Genomic DNA, 27,690 nt, shown 5'->3' on the forward strand with positions numbered 1-27,690 from the left:
GATGTTTAAGGAACCATTCCCAAAACATGACAAAGGAAAAGCTAAAGTCATGGATGATCAAACCAACTATACCAGAGCATCTTATAACTATGATTCAACCATCAATCACATCTCGATGGACAACTATGTCTCTACCATTATCATCAAGGACAAAACATCTGAGAATTCTACCCGGAGACCCCGGATTGTCCTAAAAGGTGTTGGATCTTCTTCCGAATCTACCTCTGAATGTCATGTTACAACCCATCGAGGTAAATTCACTTTGCAAGGTGCTCCAGCTAAAAACATCGCTTCCTCATCAACCAAACCTGAGTATGACCTTGTAGAACAGTTAGGGAAGACACCCGCGCTCATCTCCATCCTTGAGCTATTACGCATATCCCCTGCTCATAAAGCCATTCTTGACAAAATCTTGAGAGATACTGCCATTCCTACTGATCTGAACGTGGACCAGTTTCAAGCCATGGTGGGATACCTTTCCGTTCCACATTCCCTTACTTTCATAGAAGCCGATGACGCCTCCGTAAGTCAGCCACATAATGCACCGCTACACGTTGAAGCCTTCATACACAAACATCGAATAAAATGAGTCCTAATAGATGGAGGAGCAGGTCTAAACATTTGTACATTGAGCACTATTAAACAATTGGGATATTCTGATAAAGCTGTGAATTCTACAAATCAAATCACCCTCAAGGCATATGATGATGAAGAACATTCATCCAAGGGCACAGTCACCTTACCTCTCAGAGTTGGGCCAGTTACAAAGGATGTGGTTTGTCAATTCTTGGATCTAGATCTCACTTATAACATATTACTAGGACGTCCTTGGATTCATGAAATGAGGGCGGTCCCATCCACATATCACCAATGCATTAAGTTTCCTCATAATGGAGTGGAAGTAACAGTTAACGACGATCCTAATCCGTTCATATACTGCAATAACCTGAGATCAAAGACTGAGACCATCATTCCCAGTAATCGTGAAGCTGTTCCTTCCTCGACATACATTGATCCTGAGTCATTAAAACCTTCGACATCAAAACAAGGTGAGCTTAAAGGCAAGTTTCAAGACAAGGGCATGGGGGAATACACTTTAAATCAGACCATGTACTTACGACAAGTCATGAGTTCCCCAAAAGAATATGGAAGACCACATCCTGACAAGCAAGTATCCATCATGATACTCAAATGGGACCCTACTACCTTTCAAAGATGGGGTGAATTGGAAGAGGAAGATTTATACAAAATGCTTTACAAAGACATTGAAGATGACACACAAGATCACATCAGTCTACCATGTGAGAAATATGGCAAAGGCTTCAAAATTCTACAAAAAATTGGGTATGATGGAAAAAGCCCTCTTGGGTTACGAAAGGAAGGCATCATTGAACCTTTACAACCTGAATTGACATTTAAAAAGGAATGCTCAAAAGGACTTGGTTTCCTGACTTCCAAGGTCCACACTCAAAGGACAGAAGAAGCCTTACAAATCAAAGCTACCAAAATTCAACAAGAGGATCGCTATTCCACAGATTCCAATGAATGGGAATGGGGTTCAGACAAGTCTTCTAGTGACTACGAGCTCACCGAGATATTCAGAGAGCCAGATGAACCCGCAGAAGAAGAGGAATTTTATAACAAGTTCAGAGTTGGTCAAGAAACAACCCATGAGGATTCCACACAGTCCTTGTCTCAAGGTTCTAGGTTGAAATCACATAGGATGAGAACACCTGTCCCAGAATGCGCTACTAGTGATGATAATTTGGATTCATTCGCGATTGAGATTGATGAGGAGAGTTCCATCGATGACCTTGATAATTACCTTGACATACCCGAATATAACTGCATCTTCACTCTTAGCCCCGCTAACTTTGAAGACGTTAAAGGCCTTCCCCTTGTTCACCACCAACTCATTGACTGGGATCATGAAGGACCTGCACAGTTTGACACATTCCAAAATGATGAAGCTTTTATTAACTATCTTGGCATACGAGATGATCTTCCTCCTGGGGACCATAAGGCGGGATACACTATAGAACTCAACAACGTGGCATATTTTGGTGAGGGTGTCAGACCTTCCAATCGCAAAAATGTGAAATTAAGAATAAACCAAGGGTCTTATGGTGAAAACCACACTGTGGCGCTGTCTAACCCCAAAAAAGTAAAAAGAAAGGACGTATCTGAGGGCAAAAACCTCTCTGAGGCACCCAAAGATGGAAGGCTCGACATTCTCCCAGCATCATATGAGGAAAAGTCATCCATGTTGGTAGAGGAGACTATCAAAACAAACATTGGTACAGAAGAGGTTCCACACAACATATTCTTGGCTCAATCGTTGACAGAATCCGAAAGGTCAAAATTTATAAGTTTCTTCAAAGAACGACAAATCAACTTTGCCTGGTCATACGCTGACATGCCTGGATTGGATCCGGATTTGGTAATGCATCATTTGACAGTCAAACCGGGGGCAAAGCCAGTGAAACAGAAATTAAGAAAAATGCATCCACAGGTGGCATTACTAGTCAACGCAGAACTTGAGAAATTATTGGATGTCGGATTCATACGCCCAATTGATTATCCTGAATGGATTTCCAATTTGGTGCCTGTCAGTAAACCAGATCACAGCATCAGAATATGTACAGGTTTCAGAGACATTAACAAAGCTTGTCCAAAGGATGACTCCCCATTACTGAATATCGACTTGATTGTCGATCTCATAGCAGGTCATGAAATGTTATCATTAATGGATGGATTCTTTGGTTATAATCAAATAAGGATCGCGCCCGAGGATCAACACAAAACATCATTCACTTGTCCTTGGGGAACTTTCTGCTGGAATGTCATGCCCTTCGGGATAAAAAATGCAGGTGCTACATATCAAAGAGCCATGACTACTATCTTTCATGATCTCATGCACGTAACCGTGGAAGATTATGTCGACGACCTCTTGGGCAAATCTATAGATAGAAATACACATTTGGACATACTTTCAGTCGTCTTTGATCGGTTGGAAAAAAACAAAGTAAGATTAAACCCCAAGAAATGTGTTTTTGGAGTAACCTCCGGGAAGCTCCTAGGATTCATTGTATCCAAAAGAGGAATCAAAGCTGATCCAGCAAAAGTCAAATCCATCTTGGAAATGCAACCACCAAGAAATATCAGTCAATTTCGGTCCTTACAAGGCAGACTTCAGTCCATATGAAGATTCATAGCACAACTTGCAGATAAGTGTAATCCTTTTCAACACTTGCTACATAAAAACATCAAATTCAAATGGGATGATAACTTTCAACATGCTTTCCAAACGCCCAAAGATTATCTTCTAAATCCGCCAGTTCTGATGCCACCAGTTCCAGATCAACCTCTGTTACTATACATATCAGCTACTTCAACAGCACTGGGGGCACTCTTAGCACAACAAATTGCTGAGGGCAAGGAAAAAGTAGTATACTATATCAGTCGCACATTGGTGGGATTGAGCATGCATGTCTCGCCGTGGTCTTTGCTTCACAGAAATTGCGACATTACATGCTCACTCATAAGACTAAGTTGGTTGCAAGGATATACCCATTGAAATGCCTTCTCAATAAAGCAACACTTACTGGGCGACTGGCCAAATGGGTAATGATCTTGAGTGAATTTGACATCGAGTATGTGGACAGAAAAGCAATAAAAGGACAAGCCATTGCAGATCAATTAGCAGATGCTCCCATGATAGATGATGTTCCTCTAAGTTCAGAATTTCCAGATGAATCCATTTTAACAATGTCACATGCAAAACGATGGCAACTGTACTTCGACGACTCATACACATAGCATGGGGCAGGAGCTGACATCCTCTTTATAACTCCTCAAGGGGATTCTATACCAAAATCATACCGCTTATCATTTCCTTGCACTAACAATATAGCGGAATATGAGGCATTAACAACAGGATTACGAATTGCAGTTCAGTGGAAGATCCAGGAACTTCATGTTTTTGGGGACTCTCAACTTGTCATCCGTCAAGCAACTGATGATTACCAAACAAAAGATGAAAAATTAATGCCTTATAAACAAATGGTGGATGACCTGAAACAACACTTTACAAAGATAGACTTTGAGCAGATACCAAGAGAGCATAATCGCGCCGCAGATGCCATGGCTACAATTGCTTCATTGATTGATCTACCTCCAAAAGAGGCCCGTTATGAGTTCTTGGTGGATAACCTTTTGGTTCCTTCATATGAGATCATGCCTACTGAGACGATATGTGTTGTCGGTCCCGAGTCCCAGTTATATGGTTCCATCTTCACATACCTTCGTGACAATACCCTACCTCCTGATCTATCAAATAACCAACATCGCACTTTCATTCGCCAATCCTCTCGATATGTCATTTTAGCTAATATCCTATACCGGCGAGGTCTAGATGGCACTCTTCTTAGATGTTTAGAAAGCGATGAAGCTCAGATTGCGTTACGTGAAGTGCATGAAGGGATATGTGGTCCGCATGCTAGTGGTCCTACCTTGGCCAAGAAACTCATCAGGATAGGATATTACTGGCACAACATGAAAAAAGACTCATATCAGTTTGTCAAGAAATGTAAGCAATGTCAAATTCATGGAGACCTCATACATGCGCCAGCACAAGAACTTCAACCAATTGCGTCTCCTTGGCTCTTTTGTCAGTGGGGACTCGATCTCATAGGCAAGATTCACCCTCCTTCTTCCAATGGTCATAAATTCATTATCACTGCCACAAAGTATTTCACAAAATGGATTGAAGTCGTGCCTCACACAAGTCACAGGAAAACAGATTGCTACATTCATCCTCAACTATATCATTTGCCGATACGGTATTCCTGTTTCCATTATCACTGATAACGGGCGTCCCTTCAAAAATCAGGATGTTCGTGAACTCTGTGACCGCTTCCATATTTCCCATCGTTTCTCCACACCATATTACCCCCAAGGTAATGGCCAAGCTAAGGCGTCTAATAAAACAATCCTTAAAATCCTAAAGAAGACAGTCGACGATGCTGGTCGTAATTGGCATATCCAACTTAATCCGGCACTTTGGGCCTATCGCACAAGTGTCCGCACACCTACAGGAGCTACACCCTATTCACTTGTCTACGGCGCTGAAGCCATCTTGCCTATTGAGGTCGAGCTACCCTCTTTACAGGTCTCTTTGCAAAACATCATCAGTGATGAAGACTATAGGGTCTCTCGCTTACAAGAACTGGAACTACTGGATGAACAAAGACAAACTACTTTTAATCATCTCAAGGCTTACCAACAACGAATGAGTCGCAGCTACAATCACAAGGTTAAGCCTCACACATTTGAGGTAGGTGATTTGGTTCTCAGAGAAAACCCCAAAAATCAGCAAGACAGAGAGAAGAAGGGCAAGTTTGAACCAAATTGGCTTGGTCCTTACATCATTACAACAACATATGGATCTGGGGCATATCAGCTCTCAACTACAGAAGGTGAACCTTTGGAGGATCCTATCAACAACATGCACCTTCACAGGTTCTACACATAGCTCTTTGGAATATCCTAATTCAAAAAATACAAAAAAATAAAAAAGTTTAAAAATACAAAAAAATTATAAAACAAAAAAAAATCGTTACTTGGTGAAAACCTGGCAAACAGGCGCCTTGTGACACAAAAAACATTGAAAAAATTGAAAACAGTAAAGAGAAATAATTTCATCCAACGGTGAAAACCACTTCGGTGGTGCCCTAGGCAAGTACCATGGTGAAAACTAGGTCACCAGCGCCATGTGTAGAGACATTTCTCCTCCCTCCTTTAGGATTCTCTTTCATCACTTCACTTTGCACACACTCAGAACCTATTTGTTCATAATAAACTTACCCATTCCCATCATGGCTTGTTATTGATCTACCTAAGATTGATTAGCCATTCATAATAAACCTCCCTTTTCACCTCCCTTTCCATCCATAATAAATCAGATCCTATCTGCGGCTAAGGCAAATATTACGTCTAGTGATGGGTGTGGAACTGAGAACATCACATGTTTCGAGGAGTACAGTTTCTTCCAACTTTCTTCAATCTATCTGCACACAATCCACAATAAAGTAGCATCTGCATCACCAATCCGCAATAAAGTTTCATCTTCTCCACAATAAAGTATCAGTTTCATGGATTCAGTCAGTTTCAGATGAGACACAGCAGCAACAATGGGCTTCAACAAAATCAAATCTTTCGATAGACTCAGACAACATATGGTTCAGTGCTATCTATCCATTTTGTGAAAGTAAACATTGTGACCACAATCAAATAAGACTTTATACAAGTGACAAGAGACACTAAACTTGAGGACTATAGTGGATGTTGGTGTCGAGTCTTGGTTTTCTTTTGATTTCATCTTTTTTGGTGACATGTCTTTTAGCTTTTCCGGGATGTCTCTGACTAGAGATTCTATCTCCAGGATGGATTTGACTAGAAAGGCAAGGATGGGGTATCGTCACCTATTTGTATTTGCTATTCGTGGATTATCTCTTAGTAATGCTATGACTTGTCCAAGGATATGAGGACACTGTGAGTCTAGTATGAACTGGGGCATTCCTTGTTTGTGATTGTCTTATCTCCATGCAAACAGGTACAATGACTTTCTGGGTCGAACATATGCCTCGATTGTCATAACCTACTTGTCATAATAAAGCTCAATGATGATAACGCACAAGAAGCTCTTTCACTTTCATATCTTCTATCTTTCATCCCACTTTCTTGATTGACTTCCATCATCCTTCTCGAGTCTACGTAGCCTGCTATCACATGACTGAGTATAATGACACACCAAAAACATTTGCATTTTATGTAGTTGCACCTGCATTACCACATATAAGCATTTCATACATACATATAGATATCACAACTGCATCACATCCTGCACACAACACCTGTTAGCACAATAATCATTTGCATTATCATATTCATTTGCTTTACATACATTCACATTTGCATTGGCATAACATATAAAACATAAAAGAACAAATATTGCATTTCATCATGTACATATTTGCATCCATATCATAACCATCAAATAGAAACATACATCACATAAGAACATCTCATCACATAGGTACACATGCATATAGCTGTCGCAAAGATGAATCATCTCATATATATATATATAAAGTGTCATGGTACAATGATGTCAAAAAATGATATGGCTACAAAGCACTTGCAGGTGTCTACATCATCATACAAAAATGGTACAATATTGATACATAGGGAGCCCTCTACGGCTATGATGAACTCCCTCCCTCGGAGCCACCTGGCCTCGATGGAATCTGAGCCCCTGAAGGACCCGCCCCAGGATCATCCCTCCTGTCCCCTCTATCTGGTGGTGGTGGAGGACCCATAACCCCACCACTCGATGCCTGTCTCCTCCGGCTCCCTCCCGTAGCTATCGCTGTACGCGATGGTCTATGGAAGCTCCTCGCCCACTGATCCACTAGCACTGCACCATAATAGAGATCCCGCTAGTAGGCAATCTCCTCCCCTGCCTGCAAGACATAGGCATAACCGGCCCCTGTGTCCTTTGTTGCCTATCTCCTAGCCCTCAGTGTTGTCTCAACCTTTATGCAATGTTGAATGGCCTGGTCTCGCTCTCGCTCAGTATCTTGGAGCCGCCTCCTGAGCCTATCCCTCTCCCTCTCCAACTCCTGGATCTCATCTGCTTGTCCCTGACAGATCTCTCTCAGCTCCATCAGCTCATCCTCCTCTGCATCAACCCCCTGTGGCTCCCCCTATACAGGTGCCTGCCCCTCTGCCTGTGCCTATACTGGTGCCTGTTCTAGTACCTGTCCCTGTATCTGTCCCTGTCCCTCTACCTGCACCTGTTTGGGACCCTGTGCTGTTGGCACCTGTAGCGACAATCCACCGCGACCCCTCACCACCCGAGCCTACCTCTCCTCTCCACCCTCCCTCTGAGGTGCAACCCTCCTCTCTCCAACTGCTCCCCTCCTCCTCCGTCGGCCTCTGCCCCCATCAGCTCCACCATCATCATCATCCCCACCACCATCTCCATCTAATGGCTCTCTCGGATCCGTCAGGTGTGGGAATGGATGCTCTGCCCAGTATGTTGTGTACTCGGCATCCATGCCGACATCTTCAATCTTTGGCCACATGTCCCAGGGAAGGGGCATCATCTCTACCAGCTACGTAACAACCTGATCATATGATAACAGGGGTCCAAACTGCGCCTGATCTCTCACAGTCCGTGCATACATGCCTGAACCCTGTGGCATCCGCTGAATTCTGCCGAACTGCCTGCCAAACCTGTCCACTAGCTGCCTCTCCAGCACATAGGGCGTCTGCCCAATCAGGTACCTGCTCCGGAAGGTGTATGGAAGCTCAACCACATCATCCTCCCACTGCTCGCATCCCAGGTATGGCCTCCATATGACCATGTCAATGTCATCTATCACTCGCCACCAGTGCTCTAACCTGCCAATTCGTGGTTGCGATGTGATCATGTCGTATAGGTGCACAAAACTACGTCTGTGACCTCTGCCCTTGAAGTGTATCAGCCTTGTCACTGGCAGATTCTCATAAGCCCACACCTGTAACAATGTCACCCCGCAGCCCAATCCCACTGATCTGTGGTATACAAACTGATGCTGCTCATAGTAGAGGTGTGCCAACACACATGGTCCCCAGGCGTATCTGGTGTGCTGTGTCACCAGTGTCTCCAGTGCTCCTCCCCAGCCCACAGCCAACCCCCGTGTCGCCCTATCCGGACATAGGAACCCACTGATCGCTCCTCCTACCACTGCCAACAGCGCTAGCCCTGTAGCAGTCATCGTATCCCAAGCCACGTGTCCAACCCTCATCTCTAGTCCTGGGTCCTGAAACACTTGTCTCAGGGCCTCCCTGTCTCCATCTCGATCGTATGGGATCAGCTCCCCATCGATCGGTATCCTCAAGATCCTATATACATCCTCGAGGGTGACTGTCATCTCCCCCATCGGCAAATGAAAAGTACATGTCTTGGAGTGCCATCTCTCCGCCAGCGCAGTCAACAGTCCCATGTTTGCCTGAAACTCAGGCACATACAAAACATGTCTTAGACCCATAGCCTCAATAGCTGCTCGGTCCTCAAAGGTCATCTCAGGTCACAATCTCTGTGTCAATGGGAATCTCTCCCGTGACTCCAACATAGGCAAATACTCCTGCAGTCAAGCAAATCAATCATGTCAATCATAGTGGCATTCACTGTTCATCACAAAATGCTACTTTTTATCTAAATGCATATGGCTATCTATCCTAGTGACACTCACTGTTCATCACAAAGTGTTGCTTCTATCCTAGTGACACTCACTGTTCATCACAAAGTGTTGCTTCTATCCTAGTAGTACTCCCTATTCATCACAAAGTACTATGTGTGTGGCACTCCCTGTTCATCACAAAGTGCTGCTCACATTTGCACTCACTGTTCATCACAAAGTGCTGCTCCTATTTTAGTACTCCCTATTCATCACAAAGTACTCTACCTTGGTACTCCCTGTTCATCACAAAGTGCCTTGACCTATCCTAGTCTTCCCTAGAGGACCTGTTTGAGTGTATACTCTCAGCAGCTTATCCAATAGACAACATATGTTCATCACAGAACTACCGATTTGACCTAGAAGACACAAATTCACATTTTTTTTGGACACAAACGCGCTTACCTGACATAAACGCGCTTAAAGACTGCACAGACGCGCCTGAAAAACACAAACGCGCTTGACCAACACAGACGTGCCTATGCTCTGCACAGACGCACCTAGGCGACATCGACGTGCCTTCTTGGCAGAAACATGCCTGCACATCACAAACGCGGCCGCATTTGGCACAGACGCGGTTTCACTCACAGACGCGCCTGACACAAACACAAACGCGCCTGGCACCAACGCAGACGCGCCTGGACGTTTTTGGACATTTTTTTCGACTCTATTCTAAGTGCATTTATTGCCTTATCTACCATGCATTAATGACAATAATAAATGCATCGAAGTACGAGGAGGTTTGGTGGTACTTACCGGCTCTCCTGCCTCTACTGGCCTCTGGAATCAACGAACGCGGTCGAATCTATGAATGAAGGCCATCGCTGCTGACTGCTGGTGCTCTATTTTCGCTCTGCACTCTGCTCTCGTGGATGTGTAGATGACAATGAGGATGTATTTTCCCCCGTGGTCTATCTTATAGACTACCCCTAGCCTTCGTTTCCTGAGTCAGTCTTCTTTATCCCGTGACTTTGTCACTTTATCCGGTTAGTCCATTCTAGCCTCTCTTTCTTATCGAGAGATTGTCTGCAATCTTTTCAGAAATTTTCATCCAATCTCTCGAGGGGGCATATCATTCCCATCTTGGGGCAACTCTGTATCAGTTCATCTTATCTTCTTTGAAACAACGCGACAAGCCGCATTGTCTCAAAGAGGGGCAAAATGTAGACACCTAAAATTGTCATGTTTTTATTTATTTAATTATCTAAGCTGAATTCTTCTATTAATTAAATAAATCTTTATTTATTTAATTAATTCATTTATTCTCTTCTAGCCTTATTTCTCATTTAAATAAATACATTTATTTATTTAAATTATCTTTTTCCTAAATTAAATAAATATCTTATTTATTTAATTGATCCCACTTCCTCTATTAATTAAATAAATCTTTATTTATTTAATTAATTCATTAACCTTTTCTACCTATGACACGTCATTCATCTCTTAATTCATACACTACCTACCCCTTTCATTATTTTTTTATTTCTTTTACCTACCCTCTAATCATAGCCGACCTCCTTTTACACCTCTCAATCTTATCCCTCTGTTTCTTATAGTGTCTTCTATATAAGGAGATGCTTCCTTCATTATCAAACTCTAATCGTTCTATGCATTCTAATCAATGATTTTAATGACTTAACTACACTACGATCCTACTTGCAACCACATTCCGTTCTTTGTTGGGCTCTTGTGCACATAAAATCTGAGAGCAAATATATCAAGCAAGATCAATGGAGATAGGAAGAATGGAGATCCAAACCCTATTGCACATGTGATGGTATAATCTTTGTGATTTCGTTTGATTTGCATTGTCTTAGGTAATCTTCATATGTTATGGTGGATCTTTGTTGTTGTTAGGCTAGGGTTTTGTGGTTGAATCCATTTGGTCTTTCAATATCGTTATTATTGTATCCATTTTCACCATATACAATTAGATACAACAATAGATTGATTTGATTATGATTGGCAAGTCCTTTTGCTATTTTAAGCTCTACTAGGTTGAGTATGTATTCTTTGAGGTGTTTAATTAAATACAATTATAAATAATGAGATGAAAATAAACACTATATAAAAATATGTCTTAGACAACAAATTCTAATATAACTATCACTAATTTTCTAGGTTTTGATTTGAGCATATAAAGGTTGTAGACCTTCATTAGGTTAGTATATAACCATGTTATGAATATAAATATACTAATTCAATAAACTCTAATGTTATTCATCTTCTAGTATGCACTTATGCACGAATGAAATGGAAATAGAGACAACATAAAATATATAGACTAATTTTGTTATTTTGAATGTGTTTGTGAGATGGGACATTGAACACAAAGAAAAAAAGTGCCTAGATCTAGTAAGGGTGGTAAAATTTGGTTTTTCTAAACCTTAAGGTAATATGAGCATAACCCATAATAATATACCTCAATGAAGCTATTAGTAAGGACTATACCTTTCAATATCATACATAAGCTAGGATATATGCATTAAAATTAATAGGCAAATAAATTTACAAATAATCTCATTAAACATGCTTTAATTATGCATAAACAAACATATAAATTTATTATATTACTTTGATAAGTTTCCTTGCAAACTATTTGTAATAATTTTAATATCTTTTAATAAAAAAAAAATCAAAGATAATACTTGAATCATGAAGTACAACTAAGAAGATCACTCAAAACATCATAAACTCATGCAATGCATATATACAATAAAAATGATTCCAAATCACATATTAAATCTTTTCTTAAATATTACAATGTGATCTTAAACTAGCTAAGATAAAATCTAGAAAATTGTGATTAAAATGTTAAAAACCCATTGTAGGAAAGCACAACAATATTCAATTTTTCTTCTTCTTTACTTTTATGCAACCAATTAGTCCATCTCTCATTTTAATTCTTTTATCTTGATTATAGAATAAAGTAGGCTTGGTCATGTTCAACTAAGGTTACTATTTTTGAAAATGGTAGAGGAAATTCCATAGATCATATCATTACTACAAGAATTCCAAAACACAAAAATATTGTGTTAATTTCTTCATAAAATTAACCTACGAGAAATATAACTTCCCCCAACTAACCAAACCACTATAAATATTTATTAACTATTCTAAACTAAAACTAAAACTAATGTAATATTCTTGAACATTCTCCCCTTATTACAATACTTCGAACAAAAGATGATACATTGTAGGGGTTGATCATAACAACCCTTCTGGAGACTTTGATGAAGCACCTTCACCATTGCTCCTTGCTCACCCATGAAACACCAAATTGATTACATCAATGGATCTCCTCACTATAGAACTTGCAACCATCTACACTACATGAGAGAACATAAAGTGTTCACAACCTCCAAGCACAATGAGACATCTTTCCTCTAAAACTCTACATCTCCTTCGAGTATGTCTAATGCCTCCTCTAGTGTTCCAAATAAGACACCTTTCCTCTTGAAGTCTACATCTCCTTCAAGTGCATATAATACCTCCTCCAGTGTTGTGGAAACCATCCATCCTCTGATACACAAATCACCAACCAAACATGACTACACCAAGTGCAAACACAAGAAATGTAGCCCCCCTTGCTCTTTGAAGGGACATGCATCATGCCAAGCCCCCTCTTTTGTTTAGTTACACAAATGTGAAAGGATTCTTCTCATTTAGTGAATCATACTTTAGCAAGAAGCTATCTCAGGATGATAGATGTCCTCCTGCCTCCATTTCCTCCAACCTTTGATGTGACCCCTTTAGACCTTAATCATCAAATACAACATTAATGACTACAAATGCATCATTGGTAAATACATAAAAGTGCTCATACGTATGGATGTTGGATTCAACTAATAATGCATTCATTACAATAAAAGACTTAAATATATATGAGATGATTATTCTCTTTATCTTGTCATATGGAGGAGGAACACCTCCAAAAGCCTTGAACATTGATTCCCCTATATACACCTTATAAAATAAAATAGTTTTTACTTAAAAATAGTCTCCAATAATATCCTTATTTCTCCTAAGAGCACCAAATTTGTTCTTAATGTGATTTTTGTAGAATGTAGTATAAACTAAAACAAATGTAATATAAATGTGAGACTATGGACTTACAAATGTTGCTTGTGCACTCCTATACATGCTCATTCCGTTGAAATCCTTACACCTTCCTATGTTGCTATCTTCTTCTTCCCTTAGTGAATCCTCACATTTAAAAAAAAGTTGTTCCTAACAAACGTCCATTAAATTTTTGTGCTTGACAAAATGATGGCCAAAATGAAATAAAATGTGATTTAACATAAAAATGGCTATTTCTTGTGAATTGTACCTCACAAATAGTTTTCCTCATGCCTTTATAGAGCCTCTTAACATCTTCACACTACCCAAAAAAAGGTTTGAATCTCTTAACAACAAATTGAATATGTAGCTTTCAAAAGCCTTTGTCCAATCATTCTTGCACCTTCATTTGCCTCTGTGTAGCCTAGTAATCGTAATATCAAACACCTTCTACAAATTGTGAATTCCTTTTCTTTTTATACAAGCAAAATAACCTTACTAAGAAAATCGATATTAGTGGACCAATCACATTCTACATTATAGATATCAATGCCACATCATACACCTTATACACCTTGGGCATTAAATTCACCCTTAAATGTACCCGATTTTAATCTTGCTCAAAGCCTACTCTTCTCTCATGGTGTCATCGCTACACTCTATAAAAGAATGCAACAATAGATATAGGCAATATTAACGCCTCCTGCAGAGTTTCACTGTCACAATCCCAAATTTTATCAGACATAATTATTATTAATATATATATATATAACTCTCTTTCATGCATTTTATGTTTTAGAATCTTTTCATTGTTTTAGTCATGTGTGAGAATCAATTGATTAAAATGTTTCCACATAAATTTCATGCATGGTAAAGGGGCTTGGCTTAACGAGCACACTCGAAGCATTGACTGGCTGGTGTGGGCCCACACAACCTTCCGTTCCCATTCTCATTTCCATCAAGCTTTTATGTGACCCTTTGCACTGACCGTCACTGCTACGGTTAAGTTTGAATTCAATTTTGAATCCCTCCCGCCCAATTCAATAAATGCACGTTTTCAATTTTAAGCTACGACATGAATATTACATCTTCAGGGGTACCTTCACTCACAACATGGCCATTCATCTGCAACATACAGGCAGTCGCAATAAGGTTCAACGAAAAGTAGAAACTTCGACTTGGAAACTGTGGCGATGTGTGCAAAGAGCTTGTTGGTGAATTTGGCAAGTGGGAAGAGTGTGTGATGGGCGCTCAACAGTAACCACGACTTAATGATGCCTGCAGATTATTTTGAGCCTGATTGTGTGGAGTGCTTTGGAAGTTCTCTTGCGGTTACCATTGTCATTCCACCAGTGCCTGCCCCATCACAGGGGCGATGTTGGGCTCTATTTGCTAGTTTGTGTAATAATATAAATCCAATGATGCAGTGCAGGAACTTGACGATCCTTCTCTACGCCAGTTGATACTATAAGCACTGTATAACTTGTCCCTTTTTAGCATTGTTTTGCCTTTATTTATACAGATTTATGCAATGTTGGGCCGGTGTGATATATATTTTGAAAAGCTAATACCAGATGATTTTTCAAATGATAGAAGATTTGATTCTGAGGACTCAAGTGAATCCAACAAATGTTTAGCCCCATTAAAAGAAATAGTGTTAGAATGGAATTTTAACTGTTATGTTTTATGGAGTATGGAAATGGTTATTTCCTCTACACTTCTCATTTTCTGTCACAAACGAGATTGTTTGTTCAATGGGAGTTGTAGAAGAGAGATGGGTGAATTTTCATAAGTTCGTGTTTTAGTTCAGTTTTTTTTTTTCAATTAAGTTTTTTTTATATATAATAATTTATATAACAATAAGGTATTTTATTATATGTATATGTATGTATGTATAATATAATTTTTTATTATTTTATAAGTATTTTACACATATGATAAAAACATTCTATATAAATAAAAGTCTCATTTTAATTAATTTGTGTTGTGATTAATTTCAATTTTAATTATTTTATGGGCTTATAATATCATATTTAAATGGTGTTAATTATTTATGATAAAATATAACAATTATTTTATTTGATTAGGAATTTTATAATTTTAGTGTTCAAATTGATATATGTAAGTTAATTTTCATTGTTTTTAAGTTTGCCTAAAGGAAATGTCTTGATTCCTCTATACTAATTCCCCCAATGTTAGCTCCATCTATTTCTCGCATCCATCATTGCTTGAAAAAAATCCTAAAACTTATCCAATTCCCCCATCAAATAGCCACATGTACTACTAGAATTATATTGAAAAAAATAAACAATTGATAAAGAAATCATAAATGTGTTAAACTTGATACATGAGTTGATCCTTCTTTATACCTATTTCAATCTTGTTGCACTAATTATCTATAAACTCCAATTTTAAATTTAGAAATCACTTACTAAACTTAATAGTCTCCTAGTTGCTTTTCTAAATTAATATTTTCGATTACCAAGAGAAATAATTAATACTCTTTAAACTTATAAGTCAATCAATAAACAACTTACACATAGATTTTATCCTCAAAATCTCCAATGTGAAGGATTTTGTCTTGAATTTGGACTTTGTCCATTGCTTTTTCCTCTTGGGGAAATATTCCCATTAGGGATTTATTTTAATATACATCCATGGATGCAAGAATACTCTTGAGGAATTGATAGCTAGGAGTTACTACAAAAATAGATTTCAGTATTACAAAAGAAGATAGTCTCAAAGGATACTCTAAATAGATAAATTCTTATGAAGGGAATCTTAATATGTGTTATAATTCATTCAATAAATTACATCCTATACTTAAATTATTTAAAATTTAGATTATTGAATCTTGGAAAGAGCCATAAGATTGTGGTTTTAGTCTAGGCTATTAGAATTTACATTAAACAATTTTGTTGATACTTCCTTTGATCAATTTAAGGTTCTTTATGGGGGCAACATTTAGATTCCCACTTAGAGGATAGACATCACTACAAGATTAAGTATGGTTATTAAATGATTTATATTTCTTTTAATAGAGTAATGAGTGATGTTTTGTCTTCACTTAGGACTCTTGGTTAGGTTTCTTTCCTATTAGGGACATGTATCAATTAAATATTTACTCTATGACATCCATGGTCAATAATTTTCTTGGGGAATTGATGGTTAGGAGTTTATTAGGAATTGAAAATAAAAATAGGCTTCAATGTTACAAAGGAAGCTAGTCTCAAAGGGTAGTCTTGACAAATAAAGTCTCATTATGTGACTCTAAGACTTGTTATAATTAATTCAAGCAACAACCTACCTTAATTAATTTTTTTATACTCAGATAATTAAATTCTTGCAAATAGCTATAGGATATTAGTTTCAATCTAGGCTATTAGAATATATCTGAAAGTTTTTTTAAATACTTCATATAATGATTTATATATGAGGTTTAAAATGTTACATAGTTAAATCTTAATAATTTTTGACATATGTAGTACTACACTTTATTGGTACCTTAGGAGTGGCCTTGAACACATATCAAGAAGGTTTATGAATAGGGAATACATATAACTATATAAACTTGTACTCAATAATACATTAAGGGAAATTTATATAGTTAACATGCTTTTCCTTACAAGTATTATTCACAAACCATATTTCTATGGTCACTTTCCTAGTTCATGATTCATTCAAGTGCTTGATCTAACATTTTTGAAGTGTTGGAAGTAATTTGATAGTATTAATCCAATTCTTGCTCTTTGATATGGAATAAATCTAGCTAATTCTTCCTTATCAAATTTAATGGAACAATCATGTGATCCTATTCATTTTTTAAGCCCATCATATGCTACTTAAAATCCGCATCTACAACTACTTGAAAAATAACCTAGACATCCTAATCAAGCAATATTATGTTATTCTTGTTCCTCCTAAATAACCTATAAAGCTAGCTAGAAACATGTTGTGCCTTGCATACACACCTCATTTTTCTGATAAGAAATGATAAATCCCTTTATTTCTTTTCAAGTTTATTAATCAAATTTATCCTAGCTTTAAGTGCTCTAGTTTTCCTTGTTTCATGATGAGTCGATTAGATTGTAAGATCTAAATAGCTTAGCTAATTAGATTTTTTCAATATGAGGTATTATTTTTGTGGTATCAAGATCTGATTTAGGTTCTTAGATCCACCTCTTGTTTATATTTCATTTCCTAGCTATTTTTTAGATTACTATATGTATAATTTTTGAGCTACTTAAAATACGTGATTTGAGTTTTCAAGGAGACTTTTTATGTTATGTTTTTGTTGCTAATACATTAGAAAAGTATCTAAGTGTTCACCATGAGACTAACCCATTAAAACTCTCATGAAACCATTCAAAAGTCTTGGAAATAACATTGAATTTATTTTGGATTATCTACAACCATTACAAACCCCCCTTGAAGCATTGAAGTTGATACTTGAGCATTCAAGTTCACATGTAATCTTACATCATCCAAAAATATGTTTTCGTCTTTTTTTTTTCTTCCTTATTTTGGTTGTAGGATTTTGTGATTTATTTTTATTGGTTCATGACTAAGTAACAACTTTATCACGAAGAAGGGACAAATGGGTGATAATAGTTCAAATTTGGTAAAGTTTTGATCAAAATTGAGCAAGTTATATGCAAATGTCCAGAACTTTAGCTAATAATTGGATTTGTGGGTCCTTCTTGATGTCCTAGACTTCATTGATTCCCCACTAGGTCCTTATGGACCTAAAACCTTCGTTGAAGCTTTTATTCATCCCAAACCTTTAGAATTTCAACTGATGCTAGACATATCCCAATACCCCTCAAATTCCCATAGTATCCCTATGACCCCCATTCCTATACATAATCAACAAAAGGGGAAAATTCCTATGCAAATGTAACACATCTTAAAGCCCTATTAGGTTCCCATAATTTCCCAATAGACCTTATTTTCTTGCATGGCCAAATCAGTGCAATATTTATTGCTGATGATAAAGCCTTTGGAACCATGTTAGGTTTCTGTAGCATCCAAAAGCTCCTGATTCCTTTGTAGAAAATAACAAAAAAGTTTTAAAATATGTTATAATGGCCTATAGAGTGGATCCTAAGAGCCAATATGTGATTAACACATCATTTAATATGTTAGAATATGGGGTAATCACACCAACTCTACCATGTTATGCTCATAAGATATATTTTGACTCACTTGGATTCATCTTTTATAGTCTTGAAGTTCTCCATAGATTGATCTCATTGTGAAGGTTGATGAAGTTGATTGGTTCAAATATATGTATGTTAGCAAATCATGAATTCTAGGGCCTGTATGACAACATGCATGAACATTGAATTCTATTGTACATTTTAACATCTTATACTCTTATTGTAGTAATCTTATTTGCATGTTAAAGAAGGAATATTATTGTATTATGTTTTGGATTTTTATATTGATGCTTGTTTCAATAGTTTGTCAAAATCTTGAGCACTAACCTGCACTTAAAACTCTTTATTATCTTTCAAATTAATATTTTGTGCCAAGAATTTAAAATTAAAGGATGGCAAGAAGGTAGCTTTGAATGAAGGTTTAAATTAGTATAATTGTATATAAGGCCTATTTTGAATGCACCATTAGATTCCCTTTAGTAGATTACTAATTACCTTATGTTTTCTAAATATTTTTGGGGTTGTAATTGATAGTTTGGTATGTGTTGAAAACCCTCACCCAAATATCATGAAAGAGATATAGTTGTCAAGTAGGAGGCATGAACTTTAAATAGGTATAAAGAAGGAACAAGTCATGAACCAAGTCTAACACACTCATGATTTCTTTATGGATTGTTTATTATATTTAATATAACTCTAGTAGTACATGTGGCTATTTGATAGGGGAATTGGATAAATTTTAGGATTTTTTTCAAGCAATGATGGATGCAAGAAATAGATGGAGATAACACTGGGGAATTAGTATAGAGGAATCAAGACATTTCTTTTAGGCAAACTAAAAAAAATGAAAATTAGCTTAAGATAGATCAATTTGAACACTGAAATGTAAAATTCCTAATTAAATAAAATAATTGTTATATTTTATCATAAATAATTAACACCAATTAAATATGATATTATAAGCTCATAAAATAATTAAAATTAAAATTTATATAGAATGTTTTTATCATATATACAAAATACTTCTAAAATAATAAAATATTATATTATATATACATATACATATACATATACATATATAATAAAATACCTTATTGTTATATAAATTATTATATAAAATAAAATACTTAATTGAAAAAAAAACAGAACTAAAATACAGAGAAAAAACCTACGAAAATTCAACCCATCTCCCTGTGGAACTCCCACTGGACCAAAAACCTCATTTGTGATGGAAAATGAGAAAGGTAGAGGAAATAAAACATAACAGTTAAAATTCCCTTCTAACACTATTTCTTTTAATGGGAGCTAAACATTCGTTGGATTCACTCGAGTCCTCATAATCAAATCTTCTATCATTTAAAAATCATCAAATATTAGCTTTTCAAAATATATATCACATAGACCCAAAATTGCATAAATCTATATAAGTAAAGGCAAAACAATGTTAAAAAAGAACAAGTTATAGAGTGCTTCTAGTATCAACTGATGTAGAGAAGGATCGTCAAGTTCCTGCACTGCATCATTGGATTTATATTATTACACAAACTAGCAAATAGAGGCCAACATCGCCCCTGTGATGGAGCAGGCACTGGTGGAATGACAAGAGAACTTCCAAAACACTCCACACAATCAGGCTCAGAATAATCTGCAGGTATCATTAAGTCGTGGTTACTGTTGAGCGCCCATCGCACACTCTTCCCACTTGCCAAACTCACCAGCAAGCCCTTTGCACACATCGCCACAGCTTCCAAGCCCAAGTTTCTACTTTTCGCTGAACCTCATTGCGGCTGCCTGTATGTTGCAGATGAATGGCCATGTCATGAGCGAAGGTACCCCTGAAGATGTAATATTCACAACGTAGCTTAATATTCAAAACGTGCATTTATTGAATTCGGCGGGAGGGATTCAAAATTGAATTCAAACTTAACCGTAGCAGTGACGGTCAGTGCAGAGGGTCACAGAAAAGCTTGACGGAAATGAGAACGGGAACGGAAGGTTGTGTGGCCGACGCCAGCCACTCAAAGAAGTCAACGCTTTGAGTGTGTTCGTTAAGCCGGGCTGTTAAAGGACTATCACACCCTTATTGTTTCAAACAAATTTTCATACAATTCTTGTTTGAGAAAACATCACATTATTTGTATGATGAGAAATATCACACCATTCTCATTTGAAGGAAATTCCCTCTATTTAAAAAGAAAATGATTATCAATTGAGACACGGGAAGATTTACAGGATTTTATTTAGGGAAAAGATATACATAAAAAAACTCTCTTTGGAGGAGTTCACGATTATAGCCACAAAGCACATAGAATTTGGGGCATTCCCAAAAAATTATTGGAGTGATGGTTGAAATTCACAGAGGAAATGGGAGGAGAGACTACGAGACTAGGGGCGAATCACATCAGGTCCAATGCCATAATCATCATGATACTGGGTATGTTATTGCTGGTCGTATTTTCTCTATCTATGAAATTCCATGGCAGTGGACCATTATTTTAGCTAAGAAGAGACAAATCTGAGATTATTAATGATCTTAGTTTATAGTTTGATTTCTAATGCAACCTAAGTATCTTGCTTCATTTAACTCTTTCAGAAGTATCATATTATGCCATTGACTCTCCCAAAGACTGCATTCAACCTGATAGAGCCGTCAATATGTTTAAGATGCGTGGAATATTTATTTAGGGAAAGAAACCGTAGAATTGAGTAGTAGGTAGCTTTTGTGCTTTTACAATTCCATTTGCTACAAATCTTGAACTCAGCGTATTCAGTGAGATGCATCTCTTTTCGATATTGTTTCAAAAGATTCACATATCTTGTTTATTGCAAATGAAAATCTTGTCAACTGATAACTTTGTTCCTTATCGTATGAAAATCCCTACTTTTTGCATAGAGTAGATGCATGGCGGTTTTCTGTACAGAAGTTGCAATTCCAGATATCATCGACACTATTATAATGTCCTCCTCTGTAAGCCGATGAAGCTAAGCATGACGAGCCTTCTCCTAATTTTATTTTATTTTACTTGGAAAAAATCCCCGTACCCCTTATAATTAGATGCATGCAGATACCCTTTTTCTAAGGCTCCCAATTTTGTTTCAGGCAATAGAACGCTGGTAATAATTTGGCTTTATGCCTGCGATTTGTATTGGCTGAAAATTTTTCAGGTCACATTTTGAAATGTGTATTTTTTTGACCTTTGTGCACATAATTGATTCCATAGCTAGATCAATAGCTAGATCAATAGCTATAAGCAGTTAAATAAAGGTTAGAATGGGTTCAAAGGTCTCTGCATAGTCCGTAGTAGCCATTTGTGAAAATAATTTTGCTACCAAACAGGCCTCTTACTTATCAACCAACTCGTGTACAAAAACTTGGTCTAAGGTACACATCTACATATAACTACCTTTATTTTTTTTAGGGATATATGTTTAGTTTGAAATATGATTTTTAATTAAGGAATCATATTCCACATTCATGTATGCTTTAAGCCTCACAAACTTTTTGGATCAAAGATAAAGGAAAAATAAATATTTGACTCACTTTGATGATTTGACCATGTTCATCTACCATCTATATCACAACCCTATTTTATAATATATAAAATAACTTATACTTAATTTTTCTTTAAATCTTAAATGCAATAAGATAGAAATTTTGTTTATATCAAATATATATATATATATATTTTTAATATATCAAATATATTATTATTATTAAAACTTTTATTAAAATATTATTTAAAAATTTAAATATAAAATTCACATTATATATTCTAATATGGAAATAAATAAAAGCTATCGATTTTCTAAGGGGAAACAAATTTTGATATAAGGAAACTTACCTAGCTCAATAAGAAAGTTCGAACCATGAAATAGAAAATTCTAACAATAAAACAAAAACTGAAAAAACATTCGAACCATGAAACAGAAATTTCTAACAATAAAACAAAAACTGAAAAAACATTCTTTCACGAAGGGAGGCCGATTCATTTTGGGACGGTTTCCTTTGTTTTTTTGGTAAGTCGGTCCATGGATTTATGGGTCGATTAACCTAGATAGTGGGGAAATAGCTGCAAGGTAGAGTACGGAGGGAAGTGCAATCTGTCAAGATCTGTAATGGGTTTTTTTATGGAAGAACGAGTTCCAGGGCATCATCCAAGCTTGAGTTTAGAACAGCGAACAAGGTAAGTAATTTAATACATGACGAGCATTATCGTTTGTATGACACAGCATGTGCAAATTTTCATCTCATAACGTTTAATTACATTTCCTTGAAAGATTCTTTAGCCATCGTTTCATGCATTTCCAACAATAAATTTTGACAAAAAAAATCTGCTTTACATATTGCTTTGATGCATGTCGATACCCTATTTCAAGTTTATCATTTGCTAACCTTGCGTATTGAAATAAGAGAAGAAAGGTATATATATATATGTTAAGGATACTGATGACTCTTTCGTATTTCCCCTTGATTTGATGATATGAATGTCTTCCTAGAACTATTGTGTTGAGGTTATCTCCAAATCTTTTAAAATAGATATGTGGATATGCATAGACCATTGCTCTTGTGTGCTCTATGCTTTTATATGCATTCTTGTGTTATTGATATGAGTTGAACATCAAAATATATCTTATTAATCTATCAGATAGATTTTTAAGTATGTGCTTATCAAATAGATGATATGATCCATTATCCTTAAAACACCATTTATTGATATACTTACATCTTGATTTAATGATATATATGTCTTCTTAGAACTACTGTGTTGAGGTTATCTCCAAATCTTTTAAAATAGACATGTGGATACGCATAGACCATTTTTCTTGTGTGCTCTATGCTTTTATATGCATTCTTGTGTTATTGATATGAGTTGAACATCAAAACATATCTTAATTAAGTAATTTATCAAATAGATTTGCAATTATGTGCTTATCAAATAGATGATTTGATCCATTGTCCTTAAAACACCATTTATTGATATGCTTACAGACTTGTAGGTAAAATATTTCCTATCTATGAAATCAAATGAGTGAATTGGCTTTCATGTATGTGTAAAACTATTAGTTAGAAATGCATGGATGCATTTTTGTGTTTCTCCATGTTTGAGATAAACTCATGATATATTTACTTCTCAAAACAAATGTGATTGAGATGGAATTAAGATCTTGAAATGGTTTTAGACATAGTTTGAGGACTCGGACTTGACAACCCAAAATAGGACTTGGACTCTAGACTCAGCAAGAAACTCGGCTAGGACTCGGTAAAGAAGAAAACCATAGTTTTACAAAAAAAAAGAAAAGAAATTAAATGTTTTAGAGAGCATAGGAGCCTGATTTGATTATCAATTTGTCATAATTCAAACATTACACATGTTATATGATATTCAAACACTCAATATTTGAAAGTTCATCATTCAAATTTCATAATTTCATACACATAGTTTCAAATTCAAATGTATAACATCATAAGTTTATAAATGTTAACATATAATGACATGTCAAAACGAGAAAAACAACCAAACACAATCTACATTTCTCTTTCTTCTCCTAATGTAAATTTTTCAGACCTCGAACTAGAAGGTGCTACTGCTACGGTATCTAAATGATGATGAATTATTTTTTGATCTTCAAAATATTCTTTGTCCTCCCCCACCGCATCCAATTTAGTTTGGGGTTTAGGAGTGGAGAGCCTACTGGATTTGAAGGACAACAATGATAAGTTGCACAAAGTGTTAGATGTGAAAAAAACTCAACGATAGAAAGGGTGTGAGAAATGGATGAGTTTGAGTCAAAATATGAAGAAATGGACAAGAAAGTGCAAAAAGAAGTGAAAAAAAAATTAAAAAATAAAAGAAAACCAATTTCTATGTTTGCTGGGTGTGTATATTCATAGGCGAGAGTGTTGAGTTGGGACTCACAAGTTCGACTCTAGGATTTGCGCGAGTTCCTCCCCAGGTTTTGGCGAGTCCATGCCTGGACCCACTAGGTCACTGATCGCGAGTCTGTGGCTATGGTACTCGGCGAGCTTTGGAACGTGCGAGTCTCCCAAGTTTTGGCGAGTTTTGGAAGAATCCACAATCTATGGTTTTAGATAATGTGATGTCCTCATCCGATCAACCAACATAGCTCGATTTTGTCAAGTCCCTTGGAGAGTCAATTTTGTTAGTTATAAACAAGCAAATGCATGAACGTGGTCGACAAGGATGAGTTAGAGTTATTTATTAAAGATTCAATCTAACAAGATCCCTTAATGGAATCATGAGATCACCTTAGGACATACGATTAATTCCTACTACTACAATTTGATTAAGTCAGTATTACTATGAATATCAATTAATCATTGCTAATCGATAAGCATTAAAATAACAAATTACACGAGTCATAACAAGCATCGGCAATTATGACCAAACCGATTGTTATAAAGAAAGACGTTGGAAGGAGATGTGTCTCCTTGATTTCGAAGAGGTGCGACCATTCAAGGAAGAAGTATATGACGGTGGAAGTCCATCATTGGAGAAATTAGGGAGGGGAGAGGAGTATATATCTGCAGTTCATATTCACTCTTGGAGGGTGGAAAATAGAAATGAAGGGGAGGCTTAAGGGAATCGCAGAAGTAACAAAGAGTCAAAGCAAGGGTAAATGAACTCCACACGGTTATGAAGTATCCAACCCACTGCTTACTATGACAACATCAGAAAATTAATAAGATATAAATACTTCACTCTGTTATTCTAATTTGATAGAATTTTTTCAGAAACTAATATAGGATAGTCTGCAAGTATCAGACTCGAAAACAATCATAACTTAATTTAGTAAAGTATTAATAATCACAGTAGGCATTAGAAATCAAAATGCAGATATTAAAGATTCTTCAGACATTAAATATAATAAATGTAGATATTATATACAATGAATATATATACTTAATATAATGAATGTAGATATTAAACATAAGATATTAAATACAATGAATATAGATATCATATGTAATGAGTATATATATATATTAAACATGCATAAACATTATAGGATTAGATCAGATCAGAATTGTTATTAAGTTACAAGCAGTAATATTTGTTCTTAAGGGTTCTAAACCAAGCTTTGGTTAACGTTAGTATCCTTCTATTCTTTCCTCTATGTACTAAAGTTGTGATTCTAAGATAGAATATAAGAGGGTCCCATTAGGGGACATTCTAGATAGTCAAGCAAAGATTGTTGTTGTTGTCTTAACATGCATGTTATATGTATCTTGTGTGCCATTTGTAATGTCCCTTCATGGGTTTAGGGATGCTTTAGCCATAATTAATCAATTTCAAGATACTTATGATTCAAACTAAATATATTAGGACACAATTCCACCTTAACATGCATCAAATCAGTGATATTCTGCAGCTCAATCAATTAAATATTAATAAATAAAATTGTTCGTCTATCAAACATCCATAGTTCTTAATGTAAGCATCAAACCAATTGTAATGTCCTCTATTAGGAACATCTCCTTTCCCAACTTCTTAAACACAGACAGTCATAATAGAAAACATATTCTTCTTCCTGATATTAACTTAAGAGTTCCTCTGATTTATATTATAATATTTATTTGTCTGATCAAATCATTACTTTATATATTTATATATATATTATGTATTTATATACTATTATTATTATATTCATCTGTAAAGCATTTCTCAATTAATATCATAATAATAATTATTATACAATTATCAATATTTACAGGTATGGGCTCCTGTTCCATGCATTGATTTACTTGATTTTGTTGTGGATTTGAAAGCTCGTTGTTTGCATACACATGCTATTTCTGGGGAAATATGGGGGGATGCAACTAGTTTATCTAAATTTCATCATAAATTGCAGAAAAAGTGGTCTGATATGCATTATTTTCAATTACTCTCTGCAAATGCATTTATTATTGTTTTCAACTCTTCTTCTGTTAGGGATGAAGTTTTAAAATCTTCACATTACTGGTTTGGTAAAAATTTAGTGTTTGTTTCGGCTTGGAAACCATTTTATGTCCCTGCTTGGTCAAGCTTTAAATTAGTTCCTTTCTGGTTTGGCTTGCCCAAATTACCATTTGAATTTATGGACCTAGAGGTTTTGGAACAAATTGGTAATACTTGTGGTTCTTTCTTATCATCAAGATTTGATTTTGTGGAGGGGGAGGTTTTGGTAAAAATTTGTGTCTTGACTAACCCTAATAATGTTTGCCCTCGAACCTGTATCATTAAATTTCATGAGGGTATCTGGAAACAACCAATTAATAAGTTGGAGAAAGACTTTGGTAAAACTTCCTTGCAATTGGATGCTCCTTTCCTTATGGATTTTTCGAAATCCTCTGTTCTGGATAAGGCTGAACATTGCTTGGGTAGTAACGATAATCTATTTCTGGATAAACTATTAGTTAATGGCTCCACTGGGAAACCTCCTGCTACTTTTGAGGTTAACCAGGATATGAGGGATGTTGGGAAGCGAGAGGTTTATGTTGTGTCTCACGATCCGGAGTCTGTAAGGTTTTTTACAAGTAAGGATAAGACAGTAGCTCACCAGAATATTGTGGTTTCGGGGGACAACAATGTAGATAACCTACTTCCAAATCTCACTACCTCGAATTTCTTGGATAAGTCACTAAATGATGGTGGTGGGAATCATGTCTATCTTGTGAAGTCAAAAGAGTGCTTAGAAAGTTGTCAGGGGATTGGTCAAATTTTTGCGAAGAATGATGGGGTTGTTTCAGAGTCTAATGTTGGGGTTTCTTCTCTAGGGTTTCCTGATGATGCTATCCTTGCTCAACAAGTCAAAGAATTGGTGTCTAATTCTTCACAACATGTTGATGTGGATGTGGATAATAACGCCACCTTAGGAAATACTATTCAGTTGGGGGACATTCATGTTATTGTGCCAGATGAAAATCTGGTTCACCAAGTGAATGATCATTTTAAAGATCATGAGCATCAGATGGATGAGGACATTACGAATAGGGTTATCTGTTCCATTTAGAATGACTTGGGGCGAATTAAATCGACCCTTCCTATTTTTGCATCTGCTAAACCTTTTGAGATTTTGGCCTCATCAGAAGTGGGCATCATAGATAATTTAGCCATGACTTCTCCTAAGTCAAGTAAGAGTTTACCAATTGTTCAAACTACTCTATTTAGGGCTTCATCTGTGGTTTC

General features: G+C 36.3%; 1 protein-coding gene and 1 long non-coding RNA gene across 6 annotated transcripts in view; one reads left to right on the plus strand and one right to left on the minus strand.

Annotated features, from left to right (window-relative positions):
* Window positions 1-12,418: 12,418 nt before the first annotated feature.
* On the minus strand, window positions 12,419-14,065 carry LOC131032590 (uncharacterized). Its single transcript, XR_009103476.2, has 2 exons — window positions 13,401-14,065; window positions 12,419-13,042 (listed from the first exon to the last, which is right to left on the minus strand). It is a non-coding gene; the product is annotated as an uncharacterized LOC131032590 (long non-coding RNA).
* Window positions 14,066-20,649: 6,584 nt separating this feature from the next.
* Window positions 20,650-27,690, plus strand: part of LOC131032586 (uncharacterized) — a 94,495-nt gene continuing 87,454 nt past the window's right edge. For 2 of the 5 annotated variants that reach the window (XR_009371529.1, XR_009371528.1), the window contains exon 1: window positions 20,694-20,936. The gene's annotated coding sequence lies outside the window, so the exon portion shown is untranslated. Of the gene's footprint in view, window positions 20,937-27,690 lie in introns of all 5 variants that reach the window. The other 3 variants (XR_009371526.1, XR_009371527.1, XR_009371525.1) reach the window with 3 other exon arrangements.

Source organism: Cryptomeria japonica, chromosome 2, assembly GCF_030272615.1.
Source record: "Cryptomeria japonica chromosome 2, Sugi_1.0, whole genome shotgun sequence".
NCBI classification, from domain to species: domain Eukaryota; kingdom Viridiplantae; phylum Streptophyta; class Pinopsida; order Cupressales; family Cupressaceae; genus Cryptomeria; species Cryptomeria japonica.